A 16,771-nucleotide genomic window follows, 5' to 3' on the forward strand; every position below is an offset into this window, starting at 1 on the left:
ACGTTAATATAAACCTAAACCGTGTATACAAACAGCAATTTATGGATAGATAGCTATCATTATATAACGAATACACGTTTCAGTCATGTCAATACATGGTATTATCCCGGCTATAGCTCACTGAAAGAAAATATCCACTTCGATATATGACACGTCCATTGTTTACAGTACAAGTACCTCCCTTTCTTCTCGATGAATGGTAGGCCCTGCTTCACATGGGACTTCTTTGTTTACGGATGTGACGTTTGTGAAAGATGAAATACATTTTTACAAAACATTCAACAATACATGATGCCACGTACATTGTTTTTTATATTTTGTATGCTGTGCATGATATCTAAAACGTGTTATCTGGAATCCTTGGGGCGTCCCTACCCTAAAACCCTAACCAAAAATGTATAACTAAACCCTAAGCATTTTACATTACAACTTCAACAGGGGAGGGGTTAGGGACGTCCCATGGATCACAGAGAGCAATAGCCGTGTGGAAAATTCCTTTCACAACTTTACTTGTCATCTCCATTTTTCAAGGATACTCAAAGGCACAGTAAGGACACAACCAGTTTATTTATTTTTTACATGTAACCTTTATTTAACTAGGCAAGTGAGTTAAGAACAAATTATTATTTATAATGGCGGCCTACCCCTGCCAAACCTGGACGAAGCTGGGCCAATTGTGCGCCGCCCTATAGGACTCCCAATCATTACCGGATGTGATACAGCCTGGATTCAAACCTGGAACTGTAGTGACGCCTCTTTCACTGAGATGTGTAATACATAATATCCTTAATTAACAGCGTTGGACTGTTAGAACCTGTTATAACTACTTAGAACCTGTTATAACTACTGCTTGCATAAGTGTACACTGTTCCTCAATTACTCTTCGAGGTTACACACAAACACATTCTGTGTGTGTGTGTTGGAAGTAACAGTTAGCTCAGATAAGAAGCTGGGAAGCTGTGGTTAGCCTTGAGCGAACAGTGGCCATTGTATGCAGGTGCGAATAGCTCAGACAATATTGCAGAAGCTGTCTGACCTCAGTCTTTGGGGTGAAGGAGCGTAATCTACACAGCAACAGCGTCGGGACATCACATGCGCTAAGGGGCCAGGACTGGCTTAAGGCGCCAACATCAACGATAGGCTGGGACAAAGAACACTGCCAAGAACCAATGGAGCATCAACACCAGGCCCGGACGGGACCGCCCTCAACCCTCATCGACCAGTCAGGAGAACAGAACCACAAGAATCAACCTACGTCATTTAATGTATAAAATGTAATGCACACTATGTTTAGGGGCTCTCTTCTGCTGGTTCCCTCTGACCCAAATGAACGAGCCCGTGCACGCTTTGCAAAGATATCTTTAACTCTGAATAAACTGCCTTTACTATATCTAAGTCCACCCTGTCCAGCGTCTTGACTTGGTCTCATTCTCATGTAAATGAAACATCAACAGATGCAGTGCTTTAGACTGCTGCGCCACTCGTCTGTGCTGTGCGGTAAGGTTGTATGGTTTCCTTTGTTTTGTGCTGGTAGGTAAACAATGCAAAAACATATACATGCAAAAGGATTGCTCTGTTTGACCAGCAGAAAAACTATACTGGCCCAATCTCCTTTATGGGCATTGGTGAATGAGGGTATATTCTGAACAGATCAACCAGGTGGAAATTGTGTGGCTCCTGTGAGGCTGTCAACATTAATTTTGTGAACTTGAATTTCAAATTCACTAAATACGTTAATGTTTTATTGTATTTACCCTATTTATTGCAAGTATTTTTTTCTCACATCGATTCCAATTCTAAACAATAGAGAACAGTATCATGATGTTAATGGTCAGCATTTTACATTACATGATGTATGTGGACAGCATTTTACATTACATTATGTATGTGGACAGCATTTTACATTACATTATGTATGTGGACGCATTTTACATTACATTATGTATTTGGACACATTTAACATGACATTATGTATGTGGACAGCATTTTACATTATGTATGTGGACAGCATTTTACATTATGTATGTGGACAGCATTTTACATAACATGATGTATGTGGACAGCATTTTACATTACATTATGTATGTGGACAGCATTTTACATTACATTATGTATGTGGCCGCATTTTACATTACATTATGTATTTGGACACATTTAACATGACATTATGTATGTGGACAGCATTTTACATTATGTATGTGGACAGCATTTTACATTATGTATGTGGACAGCATTTTATATTATGTATGTGGACAGCATTTTACATTATGTATGTGGACAGCATTTTATATTATGTATGTGGACAGCATTTTACATTACATTATGTATGAGGATGCATTTTACATTACATTATGTATGTGGACAGCATTTTACATTATGTATGAGGACACATTTAACATGACATTATGTATGTGGACAGCATTTTACATTATGTATGTGGACAGCATTTTATATTATGTATGTGGACAGCATTTTACATTATGTATGAGGATGCATTTTACATTACATTATGTATGTGGACAGCATTTTACATTATGTATGAGGATGCATTTTACATTACATTATGTATGTGGACAGCATTTTACATTACATGATGTATGTGGACTCATTTTACATTACATGATGTATGTGGACTCATTTTACATTACATGATGTATGTGGACCTCATTTTACACTACATGATGTATGTGGACAGCATTTTACATTACATTATGTATGTGGGCAGCATTTTACATTACATTATGTATGTGGACGCATTTTACATTACATTATGTATTTGGACACATTTAACATGACATTATGTATTTGGACACATTTAACATGACATTATGTATGTGGACAGCATTTTACATTATGTATGTGGACAGCATTTTACATTATGTATGTGGACAGCATTTTATATTATGTATGTGGACAGCATTTTACATTATGTATGTGGACAGCATTTTATATTATGTATGTGGACAGCATTTTACATTATGTATGTGGACAGCATTTTATATTATGTATGTGGACAGCATTTTACATTACATTATGTATGAGGATGCATTTTACATTACATTATGTATGTGGACAGCATTTTACATTATGTATGAGGACACATTTAACATGACATTATGTATGTGGACAGCATTTTACATTATGTATGTGGACAGCATTTTACATTATGTATGTGGACAGCATTTTACATTATGTATGAGGATGCATTTTACATTACATTATGTATGTGGACAGCATTTTACATTATGTATGAGGATGCATTTTACATTACATTATGTATGTGGACAGCATTTTACATTACATGATGTATGTGGACTCATTTTACATTACATGATGTATGTGGACTCATTTTACATTACATGATGTATGTGGACCTCATTTTACACTACATGATGTATGTGGACAGCATTTTACATTACATTATGTATGTGGACAGCATTTTACATTACATTATGTATGTGGACAGCATTTTACATTAAATGATGTATGTGGCTGCATTTTGCATTACATAATGTATGTGGGTAGCATTTACATTACATGAGCAGGTTGAGAGCTTGGTCTCCACATTGGTGTCCACATCACCAACAAACTATCATGGTCCAAACACACCAAGACAGACGTGAAGAGGGCACGACAATGCCTATTCTCAAGACACTGAAAAGATTTGACATGGTTCTTCAGATCCTCAAAAAGTTATTCAGCTGCACCATCGAGAGCATCCTGAACGGATGCATCACCGCCTGGTAAGGCAACTGATCGGTCTCCAACCATAAGACACTACAAGAGGGTAGTGCGTACGGCCCAGTACATCACTGGGGCCAAGCTTCCTGCCATCCAGGACCTCTATACCAGGCGTGTCAGAGGAAGGCCCTAAAAATTGCCAAAGACTCCAGCCACCCTAGTCACAGACTGTTCTCTCTGCTACTGCATGGCAAGCAGTGCCGTAGTACCAAGTCTAGGTCCAAAAGTCTTCTTAACAGCTTCCACCCCCAAGTCATAAGACTCCTGAACAGCTAATCAAATGGCTACCTGGACTATTTGCATTGCCCCCCCCCCCCCCCCCCCCCCCGCACCTCACCCCATTTGTACGCTGCTGCTACTCTCTGTTTTATTATCTATGCATAGTCACTTTACCTCTACCTACATGTACATATTACCTCAATTACCTCGACTAACCTGTGCCCCCGCACATTGACCCTGTACTGGGACCCCCTGTATATAGGCTCTTTTCTGTTATTTTATTGTTGCTCTTTAATTATTTGTTATTTTTCTATTTTCTTTTTTTATTAGTATTTTTAACATGTTTACATTTTTTACTTCAATTTATTTTAGTAAATACTTTCTTAACACTTATTTTTCTTAACTGCATTGTTGGTTAAGGGCTTGTAAGTAAGCATTTCACTGTTGTATTTGGTGCATGTGACAAATGCAATTTGATTTGATTTGACATTACATTATTTTCTAACAAGTTATATTTTTCCAAACACTATTTGCTCAGAAACACCTTCAGCATTGTTTCATGGTAATACCACATTCTTTGTGCAAGAGGGTTAACAATACAAGAACACTATGGTAACACAGTTCCTCTTTTCCATCCATCATTCTCAAACCCTGTTTATTGCAATTTACCATTGCTCTTGTATTGTCAGTTTATTACCCTGAAACAATAACATAAATTATTGTAATCAGCAGATATCTGGGCAAATATTGATTAGTAATCATAGTATATTCTGTCTAAACAATGAAATAACAGTGTGCAAAAACAGAACATTCAACAGTCAGGTTTGGTTGCACCAGGGGTGTGAAGGTGAACAGCAAGGCACTGGAGTGACGAACCACCCTTGCTTGGCCGGCTCCCCTCTCTCCACTGGGATTCTCTTCCTCTGACCCTATTACTGCGGCTGAGTCTCTCTCCCATCTTTCCTGTACTCAGGCTCCTGTGGTGGGAGAGATCTTCGTGGGCTATACACAGCCTTGTCTCAGGGTAGTAAGTTAGTGGTCTGTTGTTATCCCTATGTTGGTGTGGGGGTTGTGTTTTGGTAAAGTGGGTGGGGTTGGCCCTGTCCGGGAGTAACTTTGGAAAGGGCCCAGTGTCTTCAGAAAGTATTCATACCCCTTGACTTATAAATATATTTTTTTACAAAAATAGTGTTACAGCCTAAATTCAAAATGTATTAAATAGATTTTTTCCCTCAATAATCTATGGAAAATACCCTATAATGACAAATATATATTTTTTTTATTGAAAATTAAATATAGAAATATCTAATATACATAATGTTACATTCCCCAGTTTCTGTGTTGTGGTTTTGTTTGTATGTGTGTGTTTCAGGATGGCTTCCTGAAATTCCCCCAAGCAGCTGATTGGTTGGCCCCATTGCTAATTGGGGCTGACCTCGCCCTCTCGTCAGAGTATACAGCTGTATCCCATTACAGACTCCTTCTCCAGCTATATAAGCCAGTGTTCTGTTGCTCAGAGGAGAGATTTGGTATGTCCTATGTTGGTTGTTGCTAAGAGAGATTTGGTATGTCCTATGTTGGTTGTTGCAGATAGAGTTGATTTGATGTCTGATCTTGGTTGTTGCTCAGAGACAGGTTTTGTTAAGTATTGTGTAGCTGCTGATTCTGAGGTATGTGTGTGTGCCAATGGGATGCAGTGGTTTTGATTATTGAAATTGTTTACTTACGTTTGTGTTCTGTTTCATTTGTTCCCAGGGGGGAAGGGGAAGGCACCTAGTGTGAAGGATAGTTTTATCTTTTTAACCTTATAGAACTAGGACATGTTAATCACAAAACATAGCGTGACTGCAGAAAAGCCAGATATCTGGATCCTGTGTGCTGTGAGGCTGGGACCAGCCTGGGCAATTCCGATAGGCTAGCAAGTTTAAACCACGCTAAGCCTCTACTGTGACAGGCCAACTCTAAAGTTGGAACTACATCTGTCACAGTATAAAAGATGTCTGTACTATTTCAGTCAGTTCTCTGCTTTACCCTGCGTGGTGATACAGTGAACCCGTATATATGAAAATTGCATTTACCATTTATCACTTGTGTTAAATAAATATAATTAAAGTATATTCGGTGACTCTGAATCACATTTTATCCTGATACCAGATTCGATTGACGCAACCTTTTACACTACGGAGTGCTTAGGCAAGAGCCCTGCGGGCATATTACAGCTGTGTGTCTTTCTGGGTAGGTCTCTAAGCCGTGTTCACATTGGCAGTTTGAAGTGACCCAAATCCTATTTGAATCTTTTTCCTGCAGTCTGAACAGCCTTCGTAGGTGGTTTGAAGTCCCACACAAATTGGATTCCTGGCCATGTGACTTGTGATTTAAATGCCCTCAAATGCTTTTAGACTGTTATTCCACATATCTTGTTGCTTGTTAGCTACTCGTTTGACAAGTTGGATCTTATCCTTTGAGGCTTTAAAAGTGTCCTTCCACTATGATTTTAAACATTCAAATCAACTGGGAAATGTCCGTGGCAGGCATTGTCACTTTAGCTTGCTACCTGTTATGGGATTTTTATGAATAAATGACTAAAATATGAATACATTTGACTTAGAATTATAACTAAACAGAATACTACTATGTTACTGTATGGATGAATGAACCTATGAATCATGCTGAATATAATGTGTTCCTTGTTAGAAAGAATGGAGTTATCTTCAGACAGGCTGGAATGATGTTCTTTACAGGAAATTCCGTCTCTACCCAGGGAGGTGAGAGACCTTGCGTTGGTTGCAGGTTTAACAGGTGGCAGACAGTAATGTGAGAACGCTAACTGTACTGCCATTGTATCTGAGAGGAGGAAGGACATTTTACAACCTATGACATTATTATTATATAACCGGATGTAAATTGTACTATGATCAGTACTCTCGAGAATAAACGCTATTGATTGATTTTGAGACTGGTTTCTGTTCATTTAATGCTGATAAGTATCTTACAAATTCGTATGTATGGGCAGAGTGTTTTAATTGAATTGGTTGATAAAAATATAGGAATTAAATTCCTTTAACACTACCTGACTTCTGAGTGAAAGGAAGCACCACCACACCACTCAGCCTACACTACTGCTCACACACACACATACACACACACCCCTGTCATTACTATGACAACTAGCATAGCCTTATCAGCAAATGACTTCTGTCTGAACACACACCTGATTTAGTCACTTGTAACTTGATGTTTGGACAGTGAGTATTCCAAAACAGATTAAAGCATTAAGGCCTGCGTTGTGAACAAGGCTTAAGAGCTTTCCACACCTGGATTGTGCAACATTTGCCATTTATTATTTTAAACATTTTTCAAGCTCTGTCAAATTGGTTGTTGATCATTGCTAGACAACCATTTCCAGGGCTTGCCATAGATGTTCAAGTAGATTTAAGTCAAACCTCAGGAACATTCACTGTCTTCTTGGTAAGAAACTCCAATGGATATAGATTTGGCCTTGTGTTTTAAGTCAGTGATTCTCGACCCTGGTCCTCCAGTACCCCAACAGTACACGTTTTTATTGTAACCCTGGACAAACACACCTGATTCAACTTGTCAACTAATCATCAATCCCTCAATGAGTTGAATGAGGTGTGTTTGTCCAGGGCTCCAACGAAAATGTGTACTGCTGGGGGTACTGGAGGACCAGGATTGGCAAACACCTGTTGGTGCTGATGATAGACTTTCTGCTGTTCTGTCTGTGGCTATGGAACCCTAACCTGTTCGCCGGTCGTGCTACCTTGTCCTGGACATCTATAACCAATAGGATTTTTATTTGACCTTAATGGTCATCTATAAATATTTGAATATCTTGAACGATCTGTCCTTAATGGCTATGTACTCTTACAATCTCCACCCGGCTCAACCAGAGCCTGGTTTCTTCCTAGGCTCGAGCTTTTCTAGGGAGTTTTCCCTAGCCACCGTGCCTCTATATTGTTTGCTATTTGAGGTTTTAGGCTCAGTTTCTGAAGAAGCACTTTGTGACAACTGCAGATGTAAAAAGGGCATTATAATACATTCTATTGATTGAACTGCACAGGTTGGTACTTATGGGTCCTTTTACATGGAAATGTCCCACTACAAATGAGTCACTTAGCCCCAAAAACATTTATTTAGATTATGAATAGTTCTGTATCCTTTATATCTTCTAATGTAATCACATGAGCAACAGGCGTGCTCAAGTCCAAAATACCCTTGTTGAACTTTAAAGTTCTTTCGCCAGGTGAAGTACCTCATGTATTCTTCCTCGTTCGGGTGGAAAAAGAGAAGCACCTTTGCCAGCTCCTCTGTAGAGGAGAAATCATTCACATGGAGGAAAGAGTCCCTTGGGATAAATTGCTCGTAGTTGTCCCTGGATGGACCTAGACCAACGGGCACTGCTCCCAACTTCATAGCGTTGAACAGCTTCTCTGTAGCATAGTCTTTGTAGATGGAGTTTTCAAATGCCAGGTAGAATTTACAGCTGGACAGCGTCTTTGAGTAGTCTTCATTTTCTAGGTATCTACTAAAATGTCTCCCATAGGCCTCTACTTTGACATGCCTACTGAGCTCGTTGAACACCTGTACCCTCTTGTAGTTTGGGTTCCAGTTGCTCACTACCCAGCAGACTAATTTGTCCTTCTTTGGCAGCTCAAAGATTTTATCCTCACTGGTTACCTCAACAAGTGACCCATCTGGAACCTTGATATCAGAATCCAGTTGATAACTCACAGTCAAATTGAACAAGTGGTCAACACCAGGGATCCTGTTTGTATTAGCCGGTGATTCTACATTCCACCACACCCATTTCTGGAACGATGGAGGTTGCTCTTGGGGCATGTTCTTCAGGTCTCCATGGATGTCTCTATGGTGGAAGATGACACCGTGCGCCTTGCTGTAAAGGTTTTTATCCACTGTTAGGTGACAGCCTTTGATGTTAAAGTAGGCACAAGAGTCTATGTCAAAGGCCTGACCAAATGGCCACATCCAGATCAAAATGATAGTGTCTGTGTCTCCGTCATCACCGGCCAGAATGGCTGTCTGGGCATGGTGTGTTTTTTGCCCTGTGTGGTTCCCTGCCATACTTAATTGAGGGCAAGGAGAACAACCAGCCTTCCCCTCGTGGGTTGCCTGGTCAGTTGGGCATGAACGGAACTTGATCTGGGGTTTGTAGTAAAATAAGAATATACCCACGAAGCACGCCATAAAAACACAGCCAATCAGAACAGGCCGTAGAACCCCTGGGAAGCCGGAGTGGACATACCTTGACCCTTTGAAAGAGAAAAGAGACCAATCAAAACCACTCTAGAATATCAACAACAACTAGAAATGTATTTATGGATGTGAAATACATTATAATAATGGTAGTGACTGGTTATAGCTGAAAAAGTAGTTAAATAGAAAGATTGATTGAATGTTTTATATAGAATTTATATTGGAATCTTAATGTGACAAAAATAATTTGTGTTATAAAAAAAGTTACTTTTTCAAATTCTCCTACAAATCACAAGCAGGTAAGACGTTTTGATGTCTATATTGTTTCAGAAAGAGCAGATTATGTCATTCCAAATCACTTGTCCTTGCCATACAACTCTTAAAATGACCCCTTGAGCTACTATTTATTTGAAGATAAAACGATTTGGCACAATTAATGGGAAAGGGGGATACCTACAACGGAATGACTCAACCAAAATGTGTTCTGCATTTAACCCAACACCTCTGAATTACAGTGATCCCATCCATGCACTCTCCACGTGAACTCAACACTCAAAGAACAGTAATATATTTAAATAGAAAATGTGCCATTCTGTTCTTTTGAAATGCATTTTCTTAAATTCATGATGTTCATTGAGACCTGTCTTTAACAAATTAATTATCTTTGTGACAGTCTATTAAATGTATTCATTAGACTGTTATAATGTTGACTTTCAAAGGAAGGCCGAAGGGGGTCCAAGGAGGTCAGGATTTTCTAGCGTTGAGCGCTAGAGCTGGTGACATTAAATCATTTCAGCAAGCACATGAACTATCTTATATGACAATACACCAGGGAACAAAGAATGTCAAATGCATCACTAGTGAAACTAAGGCTAACATCAGGTGTCGTTCAGTGCTGTTGATAAATTCAGCATTCATGAGGACAGTGATTATCCTGTATGACGATGTATACAGTATGTACAGCAAACAGTGTACAACAGGGATGGACAACTGCAGTCCTCAGGGCCCTGATGATTGGTGGCACACTTTTGCCCCAGTGCTGGCTGACACACACCTGACTCTAATCTACTAAGTTATATGGAATTGCTTTAAGAAGGTCATACCAAGGATCATTTAGCTATTTGGTTTAGAATTTGATTTAGAAGACCTCTTGAAGTATAAAAAAAAATAAAAAAAATAAAAAAAATATGTTTAAAAAAATATTTAAATATATATATATATTTTATTTGGCCTTAATGCTATTAGCCCATACAAACAATAACAGATTCACTAAGTGGAAGAGAGAGTCCCGAAAAACTCCAAAAATAAGTGTTCTGAAGCATCTGAGTGCCTTCGGAAAGTATTCAGACCCCTTTACTTTTTCCACATTTTGTTACATTACAGCCTTATTCTAAAATTCAATCTTTTTTAAAAATCAATCTACACACAATATCCCATAATGACCAAGCAAAAACAGCTTTTTATAAATTGTTGCTAATTTATTTTTAAAAAACAACTGAAATATCACATTTACAAAAGTACCCTTTAATCAGTACTTTTTTGATGCACCTTTGGCGGCGATTACAGCATTGAGTCTTGGGTATGACGCTACAAGCTTGGCCCACCTGTATTTGGGGAGTTTCTCCCATTCTTCTCTGAAGATCCTTTCAAGCTCTGTCAGGTTGGATGGGGAACGTTGCTGCACAGTCTCTCCAGAGATGTTTGATCGGGTTCAAGTCCGGGCTCTGGCTGGGCCGCTCAAGGACATTCAGAGACTTGTCCCGAAGCCTCTCCTGCATTGTCTTGGCTGTGTGCTTTGGTTCGTTGTCCTCCTGAGCGCTCTGAAGCAGGTTTTCATCCAGGATCTCTCTGTACTTTGCTCTGTTCATCTTTCCCTTGATCCTGACTAGTCTCCCAGTCCCTGCCACTGAAAAACGAACTCCACAGCATGATGCTGCCACCATGCTTCACTGTAGGGATGGTGCCAGGTTTCCTCCAGATGTGACACTTGGCATTCAGGCCAAAGAGTTCAATCTTGTTTTCATCAGACCATAGAATCTTGTTTCTCATGGTCTGAGAGTCTTTCAAAGTGGACGGTCATGTGCATTTTACTGAGGAGTGGCTTCCATCTGGCCACTCTACCACTGATTGGTGGAGTGCTGCAGGGATGGTTGTCCTTCTGGAAGGTTCTCCCATCTCCACAGAAGCACTCTAAAGCTCTGTCAGAGTGACCATCAGGTTCATGGTCACCTCCCTGGCCAAGGCCCTTCTCCCACGATTGTTCAGTTTGGCCGGGCGGCCAGCTTCAGGAAAAGTCTTGGTGGTTCCAAACATTTTCAATTTAAGAATGATGGAGGCCACTGTGTTGTTGTGGACCTTCAATGCTGCAGAAATGTTTTGGTTCCCTTCCCCAGATCTGTGCCTCGACACAATCCTGTCTCAGGGCTCTACGGACAATTCCTTCAACCTCATGGCTTGGTTTTGCTCTGACATGCACTGTCAACTGTGGGACATCATATAGACAGATGTGTACCTTTCCAAATCATGTCCAATCAATTTAATTTACCACAGGTGAACTCCAATGAAGTTGTAGTGTAATGTGTACGCTGGGAGTCGAGGACCAAGTACAGGTGTGCAAGTGTATTTTCCAGGAGTTTTTTACAAATATTTTATAACATCACCCCTCTTTTTGAACAAAGTACACTTGTGCTACCCTGTGAATACGCCAAGTGCACGTTCAGCAATATGTCTCAAACAATGACCAACAATGCCTTGGACAAGACCAAACCATACAACCACGTTATCACATAGAACTCAGTGCAAAGGTAATAATAAGTAGACCATAATACAAAACAAGAAACCTGAAAAACGTACAAGCAAGAAACAGAGTCAAGGCCTGAGGAAAGCACCAAAGGGAGTGACCGATATAGGGGAGGTAATCAGGAAGGTGATGGAGTCCAGGCGAGTCTCATGCCTTATGATTAATGATACGTGGTGTGATCATAACAACATACAGGAACTCAAGTCCTTTTGTTCACCTGACCTAGAATTCCTTACAATCAAATGCCGACCGCATTATCTACCAAGAGAAATCTCTTTGATTATAATCACAGTTGTGTATATCCCCCCCAAGCGGACACATCGACGGCCCTGAAAGAACTTCATTGGACTCTATGTAAACTGGAAACCACATATCCTGAGGCTGCATTTATTGTAGCTGGGGATTTTAACAAGGCTAATCTGAAAACAAGGCTCCTTAAATTTTATCAGTATATCGAATGCGCGACCCAGCCTGGCGAAACCCTGGATCATTGTTATTCTAACTTCCGCTACGCATACAAAGCCCTCCCCCGCCCTCCTTTCGGAAAATCTGACCACTACTCCATTTTGTTGCTCCCAACCTATAGACAGAAACTAAAACAGGAGATGCCCGTGCTCAGGTCTGTTCAACGCTGGTTCGACCAATCGGATTCCACGCTTCAAGATTGCTTCAATCACGTGGACTGGGATATGTTCCGTATAGCGGCGGACAATAACATTGATGAATACGCTGATTCGGTGAGCGAGTTTATTAGCAAGTGCATCAGTGATCTGTACCCACAGCAACTATTAAACCTTCCCCAACCAGAAACCGTGGCTTGATGGCAGCATTCGTGCAAAACTGAAAGCACGAACCACTGCTTTCAAACAGGGCAAGGCGACCGGACACATGACCGAATACAAACAGTGTAGCTATTCCCTCCGCAAGGCAATCAAACAAGCTAAGCGTCAGTATAGAGACAAAGTAGAGTTGCAATTCAACGGCTCAGACACGAGAGGTATGTGGCAGGGTCTACAGTCAATCACGGACTACAAAAGAAAAACCAGCTCCCAGACAAACTAAACAACTTTTTTGCTCGCTTTGTGGACAATACAATGCCACCGACACAGCCCGCTACCAAAAACCTGCGGGTTCTCCTTCCCTGCAGCCAACGTGAGTAAAACATTTAAACGTGTTAACCTTCGTAAGACTGCCGGCCCAGACGGCATCCCTAGCCGCGTCCTCAGAGCATGCGCAGACCAGCTGGCTGGTGGGTTTAAGGACATATTCTATCAATCCTTATCCCAGTCTGTTGTTCCCACGTGCTTCAAGAGGGCCACCATTGTTCCTGTTCCAAAGAAAGCTAAGGTAACTGAGCTAAATGACTATCGCCCCGTAGCACTTACTTCCGCCATCATGAAGTGCTTTTTTTATTTTTATACTTTGTTTTTATTGTAGGAACACAAAGAAAGTACAAATAAAGTAAAATAAAAGAACAACAAAAAGATCTGGCAGTTACAGTGCACGTCATACTTTCATCATCATATCATCATATTAGTTACATTGATATCTTTGAATTAGACCTTTTCCAAGTACGAAACCCATTTTTCCCAGTATTCTTGACCTCTCTCCTGTTGAGTTCTTAAAGCAAAGGTCATACGCTCCATGTGGGGTATTTCTTCTACAATGTCTATCCATTGTGTCACTGTGGGAGGGTCTTTTTGTAGTCATATCCTAGTGATAGCCTTTTTACTGGCTGCCAGTAGGACCTTCAAGAGGTACTTTTCTCTATTGTGTAAGTTATCAGGTATTTCACCCAAGTACAAAGAAATGAATGTTTGTTCTATGTCAAATCCCATTATTTTTCCAATGTTAGATCTTATTTCTCCCCAGTAAGTTTCGATTGCGGGGCAAGTCCAAAAGATATGATACTGGTCCGCCCTCAATAGACCGCATTCTCTCCAACAAGGGTGTAGCGAGCCAGTCTGTTTTGATTTCAGTTTAGGTGTTATGAAGAAACGTATAACATTCTTCCAACAGAATTCTCTCCATGACCTTGAATTGGTGGAGCTTTGTTGAGTCTCTAATATGTTCAACCATGTTTCATCAGTTATTTTAATGTTAAGTTCCTCCTCCCATTTCTTTTTAATATAGTTTGTAGAATGTTTCTTTGAGGATTGAATACCCAAGTAGAGATTTTAAATCGTTTTTTTGTTACTGCCCAAGTTTTATGCGCTAGTGAATACTTGGATTAATTTTGGAGGTGCTCGAGGGTCAGTTACTTTTATCTCCCTTAAGAAATACTGTCGAACTTGTAGATATCTGTAAAAATCTTGTTTATCCAAGCCATGTTTTTTACTTAGGTCATGGAAGTTATCTAGGTCCCCAGCTGGGGTCGTATGCGGGCCAACTCAGCAGTTTGATCTCTCTGTCTAAATTATTTTGCTTAACTACCCTAAACCATGTCTTCAGAGAGAAATTAATCCACTGATTTTGTCTATTGTATATTTCTTTTACCATGTTCTTATTTCCCAAAACTGCCTGTATGGGTATCTCTGTCAAAGTAGTCTCGGTGTCTTTCCGTTTGGAATCACACCAGAGGTCTCAATTGGGCTGACACATAATAATCTTTTAGGTTTGATAAGGCCATACCCCCACAGTTGTTTGCTAATTGTAATGTTGTATATCTAATTGTTGGTCTCTTACTGGTCTTCTACGGGAAGGTGTTTGATTTAATTGCCACAGAAACCACTGGCACTCTTATCTGTGGAGGGGATTTTAACACAATTGGTGGTGAGGGTAGGAAACAACATCTCCACCCCGCTGATCCTCAACACTGGGGCCTCACAAGGGTGCGTTCTCAGCCCTCTCCTGTACCTGTTCACCCATGTCTGCGTGGCCATGCACGCCTCCAACTCAACAACCACCCGAGCCACTGCCTGTTCACCCCGCTATCATCCAGAAGGCGAGGTCAGTACAGGTGCATTAAAGCGGGAACCAAGAGACTGAAAAACAGCTTCTTTCTCAAGGCCAACAGACTGTTAAACAGCCATCACTAACATTGAGTGGCTGCTGCCAACAAACTGACTCATCTCTAGCCACTTTAATAATTAAAAATTGGATGTAATAAATGTATCACTAGCCACTTTAAACAATGCCACTTTATTTAATGTTTACATACCATACATTACTCATCTCATATGTGTATATACTGTACTCTATACCATCTACTGCATCTTGCCTATGCCGTACGGCCATCGTTCATCCTTATATTTTTATATATATATTCTTATTCATTCCTTTAGACTTGTGTGTGTATAAGGTAGTTGTTGTGAAATTGATAGATTACTTGTTAGATATTACTGCATGGTCGGAACTAGAAGCACAAGCATTTTGCTACACTCGCATTTACATCTGCTAACCATGTGTATGTGACAAATAAAATGTGATTTGATTTGAGGCGCAGGTGTGTGTAACGATGGTGACAGGTGTGCGTAATAATGTGTAAACTGGCGACAACGAGCTCCAGAGAAGAGGAGCAGGAGTAGACGTGACACTACCCCCTCCCTAACGCGCGGCTCTTGCTGGAGTTACTGTGTGTGATTCTTCTGGAATGTTCCAGAAGTGTATTTTCCAGGAGTTTTTTACAAATATTTTATAACATCACCCCTCTTTTTGAACAAAGTACACTTGTGCTACCCTGTGAATACGCCAAGTGCACGTTCAGCAATATGTCTCAAACAATGACCAACAATGCCTTGGACAAGACCAAACCATACAACCACGTTATCACATAGAACTCATATCAAAGTAAAAAATTCTACCAATCATTAACTAGGACTCATGCCTATTCCTTAACCTTGTCACAAAAAGATCTCTGGTCACTTATTAAACTATATCATAATATGCAGTCATCTTTAATCAAAGAATGCTAAAATAACAAATTAACATAAGAAATAGCTTATCAATGTGAAGTACAAGATTCCGTATGATTTTTTATGATTACCCACAATGCTCTTATTTAGAGTAACTGTTCTACATAACCAGTCAAAACATTGTCATTACTTCTATTATAATGAATAGTTCCTTATCAAACTTACCTTGGTATCCACAATGCCAGGAGAAGATTAAGTATTGTATCACACTGTCTACGTATACCATCCAGGTGTAGGGATCAGTGAGTTATTTATTAACAAAAGAGCATTCCCACTGAGCACACTGGTTAAATCAACATTGTTTCCACGTCATTTCAATGATGTTGTTTCAACGTGGAATAGATGTTGAATTGATGTCTGTGCTCAGTGGGTTAGTCTCTTATTCTCTAAACTAGTTCGACCAAGTATGTTAAAACAACAACACTGAAACTGAACATAATAACAACACCACCTCTACTGTAATTTACTATATTTGATAGACAAATTATATTCAATATTGGGTTATCACCATAATGAAATGTAATCATTTCCTCTACATTAAAACAAGCTCTTCAAGTGACAATGAGCGAGTGTTGGATAGTTGTTTGATAAGCAGTAGGTCAGAAAATGTCTCCCCCACTTTTTGTTACAATTCTGCTTCTGGTTTAGTCTAGCAGGAACGATGTAAGTTTGTGGGCTAGACTAGTCTAGCAATGCTGCTACAGGAACTGGGTAGATGTGGTCAAGTGAATCATGCCTCATCACTGAAAGCAACATTATTTGTGGACCTGTATTCAATTGCATTTCAAATGAATGAACAGGTACACTTTACTTTTCAACTAAAGCTTTTCAAAATAAAACATACAATATCATTATCAAAGAA

General features: G+C 39.9%; 1 long non-coding RNA gene and 1 pseudogene across 1 annotated transcript; one reads left to right on the forward strand and one right to left on the reverse strand.

Moving 5' to 3' along the window:
• Positions 1-248: 248 nt before the first annotated feature.
• Positions 249-6,914, forward strand: LOC129838941 (uncharacterized). The gene is made up of 2 exons (XR_008756936.1): positions 249-5,489; positions 5,716-6,914. It is a non-coding gene; the product is annotated as an uncharacterized LOC129838941 (long non-coding RNA).
• A 1,180-nt stretch (positions 6,915-8,094) lies between these two features.
• Positions 8,095-9,242, reverse strand: LOC129838757 (4-galactosyl-N-acetylglucosaminide 3-alpha-L-fucosyltransferase 9-like; annotated as a pseudogene).
• Positions 9,243-16,771: the final 7,529 nt, after the last annotated feature.

Source organism: Salvelinus fontinalis, chromosome 39 (assembly GCF_029448725.1).
Source record: "Salvelinus fontinalis isolate EN_2023a chromosome 39, ASM2944872v1, whole genome shotgun sequence".
Lineage (NCBI taxonomy): Eukaryota > Metazoa > Chordata > Actinopteri > Salmoniformes > Salmonidae > Salvelinus > Salvelinus fontinalis.